The following is a 7,799-nucleotide window of genomic DNA, read 5'->3' on the forward strand; positions in this document are numbered from 1 at the left end:
TCAGGGAAAACTTAGCAAAATATGACAGCAGTAAAATACTGTGGAAAATATTAATCATCTGCAAAGGAATTCATAGCCAGACATTTGCCACAGCAGGAAAACTCCTTAGCAAAAAAAGAAACAAAAAAGTCACAGGAACTTTGATGTTCAGAAGCTCTCTCTGCCAGATGGATTCAGATTGCTACAAACTGAGAAAAAAAACTGAGCACATACTCATGTCATGACTTCTTGAAGTAAAGCTGTTATTCTCTTAAAATAATGTTAGGTTTAAACTGAGAGTTTTCTCAATAGCAAACAGTTCTGAAAGGTCAGTGTGATAGAACTGTATAGCTTAAACACTATCTTTCCACTAAAAATTTAGTAGCTTCTCTAACCCAGTCATTTTATTACAATTAGCAAGTGCCTCCTTACAAATGAGATTAACAAAGTTAACCAGAAAATTGAATCCATTTTATTTCAGCTCATATCTACAGAACCTTCAAAGACAATTTCACTAGCTCAAATACGGCTGCAACTTTAAATTAGGCACAAACCCTGAGCCAACACTCATTTCATTTGTTTTGCTCAAAGAATTCAGATCATAAATACCTAAGCAGGAACTGCATCTCTTCACTCTGATTTTGAAATTTCATATACACCTAAAAAGTAAGATTTCATCACAAAACCTTTGATCTCAAGGGCTAGGCAAGAATAGCCCTAGTTCTAGCACTAGAACAGGAAGTCTCAGCCTTTAAGGTCTTTCAACATCAGCAACAAATCCCTTGAAAAATCCAACCTCAGCTGTTTCACTGCTTATAAAAATGTATGAACTACTGAAATCAATTTTCACCCAAGACACTGTGCAGAGGATCATTTAGATGTGGCACACTTTGTAGCTGCTGTTAAATTTGAATCTTCAGGTTTTGATCAATATTTCAAGAGAGACAAAGCATGGATGCATGTGTCATGATGTTCCAGGCAGATCTCAGGGAGGGCAGCTACAGATCCCCACAGATCATGTGTTTCCCATGGCCACACTCTTCCCTGCAATGGTCTGCACCACTGGCCACTGCAAGCCCATCCCTCAGTAGATGTGGGTACATGCAGATTTGGTACAGCAGGTTTGTAAGCTTACTCAGCACATTTCTGCTGTTATACTCCTCCTCTCAAATTCTGAACCTAACCAGGACTCCATTTAGGTCTGTTAAGAGATGGGGGTCACAAAGATAATTGAATTCCATGTAAGTTTCATAAAAACAAAAACCCTGACCCTGCCAAGAACACTGGGTGTCACAGCTAGAAGGAAACTGTAGCATGAGCTCATATAACTGGACATTGCAGATTTATCACCAGGATAAACTTTACAAATTATTGAATCATGGCAAGAAGTCCTTAAAGCCAAGCAGCAGAAGACACAAATCAACAGCAAGCTTGGCATGGGTTCCATCAGCTGTAGAACTACTCACCAAACTTTGCATCCCTGTCTTCCTCCCTATCCTGTCCTCAGCTCTCTAACACCATCCTCCTGTTCTGTTCCTGCCCAGTATTTTCTGGATGCAGGTACCAGAAAAGAGCAAGAATGAAACTGATGGCATCCCAGGCTGTTTCATTCTGATGCACTGGGCCAAGATAGTTTTTTCCATGCCTTACAGCCAAGCTTATTACCCTCATTGTTTGACAAAGGCTAGGAATTCTAGTTCTGTTGCAATGTTTCTCCTTCAGAATAATGCTTTCAATTCCACTCCTCCTGTTTCAAAAGTTTGCTTTTAAAACCTTTGTACTGGCTCCCTTGCTCTACAGACACCTCCTAAGTGGTGCTTTTCTCCACGTCAGGGTGACGTACACAATCCCCCCACCAATCCCGCTTTTCAAAGGCTACTTGAAAACACTCAGGCAATACAAACTTTCACACAGAATCAACATTAGCTGCTGGCTTAAGGGAAGGCTTTTTCCTATTCTTTAAGCAAGGTCATTGTCCCAAATATTTTGATTCCCCAGCTGAATAATTGGTGCAGTAATTCCTGACTTGCAAAGTAATTTTATTCTGGAATATCACTTTCATGGAACAATTAAGGCTGGAAAGGACCTTAGTTATTCATGCAGTGTGGGGGTCTGACCCCAGTAGAGCATAACTAATTACCTGGAGTATGTAGATAAACTAGTACTTGCATTAATCCTGATCCCAGTGGTACTAAACAGAAGATAGACAACATTTTAAACTACATATCCAATTTTATCAAAACCACCAAAAGTGTCTAGTGTAGGTAGAACAGAGAAAGAGGAAAGAAACATCTGTGCTGTCTGCTTTAATTACCACAACAGAGATCCCCAAACACCTTCCATATAGCTCTATAATATTTTGCAGCACAGAGAGAGGACAACGTTAAAATCTCAATTTTTCCTAAATGATGTGCCTGAAGTAAGCCCTGCAGACATCCTCCTAATGTCACAAAACATTGAAAACACAGCAAAATGCAGGAGGCTCACAATGCAAGGTACAGAGGCTGTTAGCACAGGGAGATGTAAACAACCCTCCCCCACAGAGATCCTATTTTACTCGCTGTGCAGCAGTGCACAACACACACCTTCAACAAAACATCATCAAAAACATCCATGGGGAGGAAACATTGACACCTCAGCTGTGCCCACACTTAACTCTGTATCACTGTATTAGTATCACCCTACCAGTCTAACCTAATGCAATTCTGCTGCAGTAGCCAAATTATTTCCACCACTTGCTTCAGCAGCTGAGTTTCCCCTCAGGCAGGAAACTTGCACAGTTTCAGATATAACCAGCAGATGCTTCTTAGTCACACACCTCATATTCACAGGAGATTGAGCAGAATTGCTGATTACTAATTGATAGAAGAAATGCACCATTCATGTGTACCTCTGGGCTTTATCCATTAGAAAACACTAAATGCTTATCACATGTATTGATTCAACAATTACTGGGTTGTTTGGGTTTGGTTTTTTTACAGTACACAGGTAGAGACCTGAACAGGGTGGCTACACTCAGACCAAAGGTTCATCTCATCCTTATCTTGTCTCTAAAGGTGGCTTTGGAAATGCAAATAGGAAAAAGCTAAACCAACACAAACACTTCCTCAAAATACCCTTCTAGTCTCCACTAATTTGGTACTCAAGTACTTCCTGAATCCTGAGGTAACTTCTCTAAGATGAAGACTCCTGATGAACTTTTTCATCAGGAATTTGTTCAGGTGGATGCTGAACTGAGGTAAACTTCCAGCTCCCACCTTATAACAGCACTGTCACCACGCTCTGCTCCTCTGCTGTGACTACAACCTAAGCAAAGGTCAGATCAGTTATTGATGACCTGCTCTTGATCAGTCCCTTACAAACATCAACTACAACACTGAAGCCTACAACCTCAAGTATTTCCTCTGGGTCACCATGCTCTAAACAGCCTCCAGATCTGAACCAGTGACAGTCCCTTAGCACAAACAGCACAAGCTCCTCACACACTACACACTGCAAGTTGTGGCTGGGTTTTTGTAAGCGATGTTTTGTTTGTAACTTCAAATTACAAGTTAATGAAACACGCAGACATACCTTCTCCCTCCTACTTTCATTTCTTCCCTCTGAAGTGACCATCACTTGGACAGCTTAATCTAAGGAAACACATTCAGGCTGCATTTCTACAAAGTTACAGATTGAAGTAATGCTTCTCATAACTTTTTTTTTATGTGAGCATTGACGAAAGCATTTCGTTCTAAAATTTTTATAGCTTAAGTGAGGTTTATCATTACTGGCACACTTGGAAACATTTCCTCCTTCTCTTCCCTGTCCAGTCTGCAAACAACTTCACCATTCTTCTCACAAAGTTACATCACACCAACCTCCTCACCTACAAAGGTGCTGGATGATGCTATATTAGATGACTAATTTTATTGATGATAAAGACTGAACCCTGGTTCTGGTAATTAATTACACATCCACATGTTTTACTTAAAATAGAATGATATGTTTACACAGTTACACATCCATAAAGCAAACAACTTCCATTTGTTAAGTTTTTAAACTTGTTATATTATCCTGAAAACAAATAAACACCAAATAATTTCTGTACTGACTTCAGACACTAAAAGGCAATACTTCTAAAACAAAAACAAAAAAGGAAGATCTTCACCTGAATTTCTTTAGGGTTGATGTTGTATTTTATGAATTTGAGTCATGTCAGTATTGGACTTAAACTGGCCTACCCACCAGTGCTACTTCACTGCAACTTTTGAAGCTCCCATAAGGCAGCCTTAAGATTGTTCAAGAGTTTAAAAGACAAACAACATGCAATCCTGCTCTAATAAAATTCAAATCTAGCATTCATTTTTCTAAATAACCCCACACCGTCTGGTTTTGGTCCCACATCAAAGCCTAAGACAACAACAAAAAAAAGCCTTCCAAAACATCACCTCAGCATTTTTATTCCTTAAACAACACTTTAATCCAAGTGTCTCCAGCTAGGCAGCAAATACAACAGCAACACTGAGTAAGTAATATCACCAGTTTCAATTTAGTTTGAAAAGCAAGAAACAAAGGAACACAGAATCAGTAATATTTTTTTTTACTTGATATTTTGAAATGCTTCATTTTCCATTTAAGGCATTCAATTTTCTTTGTTAGTACACAGAGAGTGACTCAAATCAGATAAAAATCACTAAATCATCAATTTCTATACAATGATTATATGTCCTCATGAACCTTTGAGTTCTCAGAGATGGCAGCAATAACCCACAGGAAAGAGGAACCTCAAGTACATAAATCAGGGTCACTAATGCACTGTAATTAAGACAAATCTATTTTATTAAATCAATCAAAATATTAAATATTTCCTGAGATCTCCTTTGTATTTTTCATAAACAAGCATCTCTAAGAGACGTAAAATAATAATCAATACAGCACACCATTTAAGAAGATGAGACTCTAAATAAACTATTGCTTGTCTGGTTTGTGATCCTCTCCCCAAAAGGTCATTTAACTTCCAGTGTTTGTCATTTCTGCCTGTGTTTTCTCCCTCTGCCTTTATCTTCTAAGCAGCTTTCTTTCACTGTCCTCTTATTCTTAGCAGTTTTGCTCCAACTTGCTTTTATAAAAGAACAAACACAACCCCAAAAACCAAACAGAACTTGGTGGGAATTATAATCCCTTTCTCCCCCTCCCACAAATGTGCCAAGTGAGGCCAATTAAGCAACTTCTCTTTCTCCCAGATACATAAAGTTTTTTACAGGCCCACTCTCAGTGTTGGGAGAATGAAGCACACAACTGCCTTCAAAGCCAACAAAGCCATATAAAAAAAATACTTTTGTCTGATTTCATTTCCCCTGCCCCATTTCTGCTTCCCCTTTGGATTCTTCATAAATCATCCATCACTACTACTCCTGAATACAGCTTATATTCAAAGCAAGTATTGCACAACATCTTGTACAAACATCAGATATTTTTTCTTACATTTTCAGTTCCCTTTGGGAAGAGATCCGCATTAAACATGCAACGTTATCAGCTGAAACCTCTGCATCTTTCCTCTAGCTCAAATCAGTTTAACTGTGCTAAGCTCTAGTTTCAGGCTTGTAGTAAGTAATACAATGAGTAGAAAGACCACCAGAATCTCCTTTTCTTCCAAATGCTTTTCTTTTGACTGCATCTTGCTACCACGTCCTTCCCCCAACAACAGCATAGCTGAAGTGGGAGGTTACTTGCGCTAACAAAGGTGCAGGAATACCTTTTTTATTGTGTTGATACAGAATAATAAACTAGAGTGAGCCAAGAACAGCAAGGTACTCACAAACTTCCATGTATCATTAGAAATATCGGCAAAGCTCCCGGAGGAAACAGCAAAGCTGTTTAGGGATGAGCTTTGTAAACATCCAACTTTTCTGGAACCACAGCCACGCACCAACCCGGGGCGAGCCAACCCCGTCCAAAGGCAACAAGGTGATGAAGAAAAAGGAAACCTGAACCTGCTGGGTGTCTGCAGCGACCGCCAAGGTGCCCCCTGCGTCGGGCACCCCCCGAGCTCCCCGCCCCGTGCCGGTGACAGCTCCCCGCCACCCCGGAGACTTCACCCCCGGGTCCACACAGCACCTCCGGCACCTGCGGAGCGCGGGCAGCGGCTCCGGACGGCTCCGCGCCCCGAGCGGCGCCGCTCCAGCGCTCCAGACGCGCAGTTCCCGGCTGGAAGCGCTTCCCGCAGGCGGCGCCGCCGCCGCCCGGCTCGGGGAGCCCGCAGAGCCGCGGGACGGGACGGGACGGGACGGGACGGGACGGGACGGGCCGTGCGGACAGCGCCGCCCCGGGTCCGGGCCCGCCGCTCGCAGGTGCCGCCGGGCAATGCGGGCAGCACCGGGGCCGCGCCAGGGCCGCGCCGGCGGCAGCAGCGCCCGGAGGCCGAGGGTCGCGGCGACCCCCGGCAGGGGCGGGCGAAGCGGGGCACGGCGGGGAGCGGAGCGAGCGGCCCCCGGCAGGGCGGGGCCGGGACGGCGCGGGGCCCGCAGCTCGCCCCGATCCCCGGGACTCCCCGCGCCTACCTCGGCCATTTCCCCTCGTCCCTGCTGCTCCCGGCGGGAGCGCTCCAGGCTGCGGGCAGCTCCCCCCGCTCCGCCGCGCTGCGCTCACTTCCGCCCGGCCGCGCGGGGCGGAGCGGGGCGGGGCGGGCGCCGCGCCGGGCCCGGCCCCGGGGCCGCCTCACCTGAGCCCGCACCGCCGCCGCCGCCGCCGCGCCCCGGCCCGTGCAGGGAGCCCGTCCCGCCGGGGCGGTCGTGGGGCCGGGTGGCGCTGGGGTGACTCTCCGTCATTTCCTCCCCTTATCGCCCGATCTTCCCAAGAATGCTCAGCATGACTGGGAACTTGCCCAACGCACCAGAAACGTCCGTCGGGGGGGCTGGAGCCGCGCCGCGGACACAATGGACTTCCTCAGCCGCCGGCAGCGGGGGAAGGGCCGGGGCCGAGCGGTGACGCTGGGGAGGCCGGGGAGCCCCCAGCAGCGGGGGCTGGGCTGAGGGGACGAACCTCCAGCGCTTGCCGGCGGACGACCCCGGTGGTTTGGAACAACACGGAATTTTGCTTAACTAACTTCAGAAACTACTTGGCCGGCAAGGGCAGATTCCTGTTGTCAGCTCTAACCTTCCTGACATACCAAAACGTTTCAGAAAGAGCAAATATTTTGGTTTGACCTTCACAATAGCTTCAAAAGAACGAAATGCTTTGGGTATGCCCTAAAGTATTGCATGTGGGATTTCATACAAAGTTTAGACAATGGGCCTTTCATAAGATCGCATTAAAAGCTGTCGTGGACATTTAAACGTAGCATTATTATTTTTAATGTAGATGTAAAAGAATTCCAGAGGGAATAACTTTATATTCCATCCCCTCAGGGATTACTTAAAATAAGTATTCAGTTGATGCCTATTGGTAGTTTATTCTGCACATTTAGGACGCTGAAATTCCAAAAAATACAAAACACTTAATGAAGCAGAAAAGACACATGAAAAGAAGACACATCAGTTTAGAAGCTACAGTATAAAGGAACTATCAAAAATTAGTCAGGAATACATTGCTGGCAGTCACATTTTTACTGTGGATATATATAACCATCATTTTAGCATCTTAGCATTTTCTATTGGATAGATCTTGACACCATTAAGGTCAATGAAGTCACCTTGCAGGTGACTTCAACATGAGCAAAATGGGGACTTGGAAGACTGACACAAAATATGTTCCTGGAGAATCATCACAGACATGACTGTAATTACATAAATTTAAAAAAATTACCAGAGTTCTTACTACCCTTGTGATCTAAGCCATCA

General features: G+C 44.5%; 1 protein-coding gene across 1 annotated transcript in view; it reads right to left on the reverse strand.

Moving 5' to 3' along the window:
• Positions 1–6,584, reverse strand: part of PIK3C2A (phosphatidylinositol-4-phosphate 3-kinase catalytic subunit type 2 alpha) — a 50,570-nt gene extending 43,986 nt beyond the window's left edge. Inside the window, exon 1 of the mRNA XM_066552127.1 lies at positions 6,522–6,584. The gene's annotated coding sequence lies outside the window, so the exon portion shown is untranslated. The remainder of the gene's footprint in view (positions 1–6,521) is intronic.
• Positions 6,585–7,799: the final 1,215 nt, after the last annotated feature.

This window comes from Molothrus aeneus, chromosome 6 (assembly GCF_037042795.1).
Source record: "Molothrus aeneus isolate 106 chromosome 6, BPBGC_Maene_1.0, whole genome shotgun sequence".
Taxonomy (NCBI): domain Eukaryota; kingdom Metazoa; phylum Chordata; class Aves; order Passeriformes; family Icteridae; genus Molothrus; species Molothrus aeneus.